Genomic DNA, 6707 nt, shown 5'->3' with positions numbered 1-6707 from the left:
TCGATCAGTCCAGGCTACCAGATGTGGTGGCACAGGACTGCCAGAGATTTGCTTTTACGGTACCCTCCATTAACAAACAGGCCCAGAAAAGCGCTATGAATGGCTAGTGCTTCTACAGGGGATGAAGAAACTCCCCTACATTATGTCAATTATATGTGGCCTGGGCATGACAACCAATTCGGACAGCGTGGTGTGACGTAATTATTTACCATTATATGGGTAACATTGGGTTTGGTAGGCCAGAATGCTTCCAGGGATTCAGATTTAAAGTTTATTTGGGATACTTTGGAAGCAAAAGGTTGAAGATAGCCCCGGAGAAGGTTCAACAGAAACAGCCATGGCTATACTTGGGATGGAAAATATCAGACTCTACTATTCATCCACAGAAAGTTGATATAACTACGGTGTTACATAATTTGATAAATGTACAAATGTTCCTGGATAATATTCAGTGGGGTTGCCACATTGTACGGATTACTAATGACGACTTAGCTATATTACTACCTTTATTGCAGGGCAGGAGTGCCGAGCCACAGATTACACTAACAAATGACTACCGGCAGCTCTTTCACAAATAGCTTCTAAGGTTGCAGCCGGCACTGCTTGCAGACATATAGCAGACGTTGCACTCTCTTTCCTAATTAGCAATCATGTGTCTCATCCATTTGCGGTGCTTGGTCAGTGGCAAAAGAAAAGGGGGAGAGTAAGGGGTGCCAAAGACAGAAACGGTATCAGGAGGATGCCACTGACACTAACAGCACGGGTAATAGGAGTAGTATAAGTGACACAGATGATGGCAAGGGTGGAATGATAGGGCAGTATTTTTTGAGTTCTGGAATGGATTTTCCTACAGATTCAGCCAAAAACGAGCGTTCAAACATGGGCAGAAGCTATCGCAGAGTTAGTACGTGAGGGTTGCTCTCGGAGTATTGAGATCAGCAGGCAGGAACCAGGAGATCTGCCAGGATCTACTCAGGATCATTTGGAATGGTGTTTACAGCAATCCATGCCCAGTACAAGAAGCTGTGTTAGATTATCCGGGATTGGTACATTCCCGAACTCCAAAGGGGCCTCTTTGGCAAGTTATAAGATCATATAAATGGCAGGTAGCACCACGGCTTTTTGTCCCGACCAGTGGTGGGTCGCACTGTATACACTGATGCAGGTGCAGCAAGTAGGAAGGCTGTGTGTGTGTGGTACGAGAACAGAAGTTGGGAGAAATACATAATTCTGGAGGAGACAGGGGATTCATTACAAACATTGGCATTGTCTGCAGTTGTTTGGGCTTGTCAGTGCTGGATGCATGAGCCGATTAATTTTGTCTCAGGCTCTCTGTATGTTGTCAACGTGGTAAAATGGATAGAGGATGCCTTGATACGGCAAACTAAGAAGGACAGATTGTTGTCATTATTTCTGCAGCTGCGAGATGCCATTCAGGGGAGAACTGCACCTTACTGTGTTATCCATATACATAGTCATCAGTTCTCGATTGGGTTAGCAGAAGGTAATTCACAAGCAGACAAATTGGTGAGTATTGATACTTTTTCAAGATTCATATGGGCAACGGCACAGGGGGGAGAAAAAGCACACCTTGTGTGTAGGCATCTGATGGTGTGTGTTGCCATTATGAGAGTGCCACAGCAGATCAAGATGGATGATGGTCCAGTGTATGTCAGCAAGAGGGTTAGAAAATTTATGAAAATGTGGGGAGTAAAGCATATCACAGGTGTTCCATATTCTCCCACGGGCCAAGTGATGGCAGAACGATCACACCAGGTTTTAAAGGAACAATTAGCGAGATTAAAAGAGATCAAGGACATCGATGAGCGATTGTCCGAGGAATTGGTTGTCTTGAATCACTTATGTTTGACTAGTGACCGAGAAGACCCTCCTGCAAGCATTCATTTTCAAACAATAGATAGAGCAGCACCAAATGTGTTACCACAAATAAGAATGAATTACCGAGATCCTGCTACAGGAACTTGGAAAGGGCCATACGGGTACAGAAATACAAATAACGCCTGTGGTTACAATGACACTGCTAGGCAGGATTTAGGGGCTTATGGCACGGAGACAAGGGGTAACTACTATAGGGTTTGGAACAATCGTACAGCTATGGCCTTACCTCCTGATGTTTTTCTGATTTGCGGGAATAGGGCCTGGCAAGATATCCCTGCAAATGCTATCGGAGGTCCATGTTACTTAGATAAACTTACTATATTTGCTCCTAGCTTGTCGCAGTTGCATGAGATCACCAGACATAAATGGGCATTGCTCGCACCGGATTGCAATGATAATGTTGAATTGCTTGGTGTTGCAGCTAGAGCAGCATTGGCAAGTTTAGTGCCAGGAGTGGCGTCTGCGGCCGCACTTAATAATTTAAAAATTGTTATGCTGGGCTGAGAAGCAAGCCCATGCCATGACAGAGATACTTGAGGAGATGTTACCAGATCAAAATAGTCTGCGACACGCCCTCTTACAGGATTGAGCTGCTATTGACTTCTTGCTTTTGGCTCAAGGGCATGGGTGTGAAGACTTTGAGGGAATGTGCTGTTTGAACCTTTCTGATCATAATGAGTCAATTCACAAATCCACTACTTTCCTGAAAGAGCACATGAGAAAGATTCAATATGATATCAATCCTTTCGATCAATGGCTCACAGATTTGTTTGGAACGATGCATAGATGGTTACTGGGATTAATCAAAGAGGGATTAAGGATTCTGTTTGCTGTGGTGTTAATCATCATTGCGTGTTGTATTGTAATAAATGTGGTTAAAGGGTTACTTGCAAAACTGTTATATCGGTCTTGGTTTGCTCAAAAAGAAAAAGGGGGAATTGTTGAGGGATTTTTGAAGCAGTAAAGATCCCATGACTTGCTGCAGCTGAGCAAACCAAACTACCAGGACAACTATGAGAAGTTCCCATGACAGTGTTCCCACATGGCCCAATTGAGGAATTTAGAAAAATATTATTGCCAGCAGCTGGCTTCAAGGACGGGATCTACGTGACTGCTAATCACAAGGGGGGTGTTTTCTTGCAGGTGGGGTTGTTTTCTTGCAGTTGTTTGTCTGAGTGCTTTTGACCAATAATCTTGTGTGAGACACTATCCACCCCTGCTAAATTTGCTATAAGAGTCAGGTTATTCGGGTGTGGTGGTTTTACTCAGGTGGGCAGCCGAGCTCCACCACAACCGCTCTCTCACTCCCCCTCTCCTCAAAGAGGAAGGGGGAGAAAATACAACACAGAGAACTCGAGGTTTGAGATAAGAAAGGTTTAATTAAAGGGAAAGGGAATGGGGAGGAAAAAAAACAGAGACAAAAGAAGCAATCAGTCTGCGCGGAAGCACAGAGAGAGGAAAAATTATTCTCTACCCATCAGCGAGCGGTGTTCGGCCACGTCCTGGGAAGCAGGGCCTCAAACGCGTAGTGGTTGTTCAGGAGGAACAGCCCCCTCCCCCACGAGAGCCCCCCCTTTTATTGCTGAGTGTGACATCAGGTGTTATGGAATATCCCTTTGGTTGGTTTAGGTCAGCTGCCCCAGCAATGTCCCCTCCCCATCACTTGCCCACCCCCAGCCTGCTGGCTCTTGGGGGCTTGGAAGGAGTCCTGATGCTGTGCCAGCACTATGCAGCAATAGACACAACACTGGAGTGATATCAGTGCTGTTCCAGCTACGAGTGCAGAGCACAGCACTGTGTGGGCTGCTGCAGGGAAAAGGTGACTCCAGCTCAGACAGACCCAACACATCGGGTAATAAGGGAGAGCATGATCTGACCATACTAGTGTCTGTTGTGTTTTCGGCCGTTCTTCCTGCAACACTCAGGGAGCTAGTTAGCAGTGTCCCCTGGGGACTCTTCTTTAGAGGGTTTAGGGGTGCAAGACAGCTGGTCACTTTTCAAGAACCACCTTTTAAAAGCCCAGAAGTATGCAAGTCAAGCAAGAAAGGCAGAAGTCTGGCTTGGCTGAACAGGGAACTCCTCCTGGAACTAAGGCAGAAAAAGAAAATATATGACCTGTGGAAGCAAGGTCTGGCTTCACAGAGAAAGTACAGAGCTGAAGTTTGCATCTGCAGGGAGAAAACAAGAAAAGCCAGAGCCCAACTTGAGTTGACACTGGCCACTGTGGTATCAGACAACAAAAAAGGCTTTTTCAAGTATGTCAACAGATAGAGGAGATCAAAGGAAAATATTGGACTGATACTTGAAGCAGATGGTCACCTAACATGTAAGGAGGAGGAAAAGGCAGAGGCATTTAATGCCTTTTTTGGCTCAGTAACAGATCTTGGGCTGCCCGGACCTCAGAGTTGGAGGACCATGACTGGGGGAGCAGTGACTTTCCATCTGTGGCCACTGAAATTGTAAGGGACTAGTTATGTCAGCTCAACGTTCATAAATCCATAGGGCCTGATGGGATTCATCCCAGAGTGCTGAAGGAGTTAGTGGATGTTATAGCTGGACCCCTCTGAACAATTTACCAAAGGCTGTGGGAGTCTGGGGAGGTCCCTGCTGACTGGAAGCTAGCCAATGCTATACCCATCTACAAAAAGGGCATGAGACAAGAAACTTAGGAAACTACAGACCTGTTAGTCTAAACTCAGTCCCTGGAAAAGTTATGGAGAAGACTGTCCTGGGGAATATTGAAAGGCATTGAAAGAACAAAGCTATTATCAGGCATAGTCAACATGGGTTCATCAAGAGAAAGGCCTGCCTTAGTAATTTGATCTCCTATATTATAAGGTCACCCACTTGGTGGATGAAGGGAAGGCAGCGTATGTAATCTTTCTGGATTTTAATAAGGCTTTTGATACTGTCTCTTACAGCATCCTCCTGAACAAATTGTCCATCTGTGAAATAAACAGGCTCGTGCTATGCTGGGTGATGAACTGGATGAATGGTAGAGCTCAAATGGTTGTAGTGAATGGGGCTACATCTGGCTGGTGGACCGTCACTAGCAGTGTTCCCCTGGGGCTCAATTCTAGGTCCAGTCCTGTTCAATGTTTTTATCAGTGATCTGGATGTGGGAGTGGAATGCATCTTCAGGAAGTCTGCTGATGACACTAAACTGGGAGGTGCTGTTGATTCTCTGGAGTGACAAGAGGCCTTGCAGAGGGATCTAAACAGATTACAGCACTGGGCAATCAATAATGGCGTGAAGTTCAACAAGGGTAAATGCTGGGTTCTGCACCTGGGACGGGGTAATGCTGGACAGAGGTCCAGACTGTGTGATGAGTGGCTGGAGAGCAGCTCAGCAGAAAGGGATCTGGGGGTGCTGGTCAACAGTAGTCTCAACATGAATCAGCAGTGTGCCCTGGCAGCCAAGAGATGCATTAAATGCAGCATAGCCAGCCAAAAGAGGTGATTCACCAAAAGAGGTGATTCTCCTGCTATATTTGGAAGGAGATATATTTGGGCTATATTTGGGCTTGGAAGGCATGTCCCATGAAACGCTTGGGTTGTCTAGTCTGGAGAAAAGGAGACAAAGATGTGACCTCATTGCTCTCTATGACTTCCTGAGCATGCGTTGTTTAATCCCACAGGCAGCTAAACACCACACAGCCGTTCGCTCACTCCCCACACTGCGGTAGGATGGGGGAGAGCTTCTTGGAGTAGATGCAGGGCCTGTCACAGGGTTTGGTTTAGTGTTGAGTGTGGCTCAGTAGGCATGGGCCAGGCCCTAGCATATTGTAGCGATTCATGTCTCTCTGAAATTGCCAGGGTGACAGCATACTTTTTCCAAACGTTTGACTAGTTTTTCATGTTTCTGCACTTGTTCAGGGGTGAAGTTCCAAAGCACTGGAGGCGCCCACTATTCTAGGTGCCTGCCTATATCCTTCCACACTCCCTGCCACTCATAACTATCTTGCCTTGGGGCAGATCTCTGGGTGGTATTGTTAAATAATTGTTTAACCATAAACAAAAGCAGAAATATAGTCAGGAGACATAGCAGTAAGTACATGCTGGTTTGAACATCATGAGGGAGGGAAAGTATCCCCCCTTGTCTCCCCCATAGATTAGGTCCCTGAGGAGAAAAGGTAAATGGTGTAGTTATTAATAGTCTCTGAGAGATGATTCCCGAAGTACGGAGATGACGGCAATGCTGAGTACGAATACCAGATTAGTCTCATGACTAGTAATTTTATCATATCATAATCCAGTGTTACACAGTACAGCTAAATGATAATCTTAAACCAGCCCCCAGAAATGATAAACAGTGCAACAGGGAGCATAGGCAGCAAGTAAGATGTTATATAGCATTACTCTGAGAACAAGCACAACTCTGAGAACAAAAATATCAACACCGTAACCAGCAACTATTAAACTGATATAATGCTTATAAGATTTTTTTTAACAGTGTCTCATCAGATCTGTCATTATCTCAACCCTTCAGACCCCACTTTCTGCACTAAAAGTACTGTTGTGGTTCATCTGGCAGGCTGCTAATTGTCACACAGCTGTTTGTTCACTCCCTCCACCCCTCCCAGTGGGATGGGGGAGAGAACTGAAAAGAAAAACGGCGCTGGGTGTGCGGGGAGTCTATGCTCCACCAACATGCACACACGAACATCAAACATTCTAAATACATGTATACAGAACATTGCTTTACATACTAACCCGAGTATGCCTATACATATGTACAATCAGGAAAGGTAACAAACAATCCTTTAAGTTCCATAACATAACAGTCTCCATTTACCATTCCTTTTAAA

This window comes from Aythya ferina (genome assembly GCF_964211825.1).
Source record: "Aythya ferina genome assembly, chromosome: W".
Lineage (NCBI taxonomy): Eukaryota > Metazoa > Chordata > Aves > Anseriformes > Anatidae > Aythya > Aythya ferina.
This window is presented reverse-complemented; position numbering follows the sequence as displayed.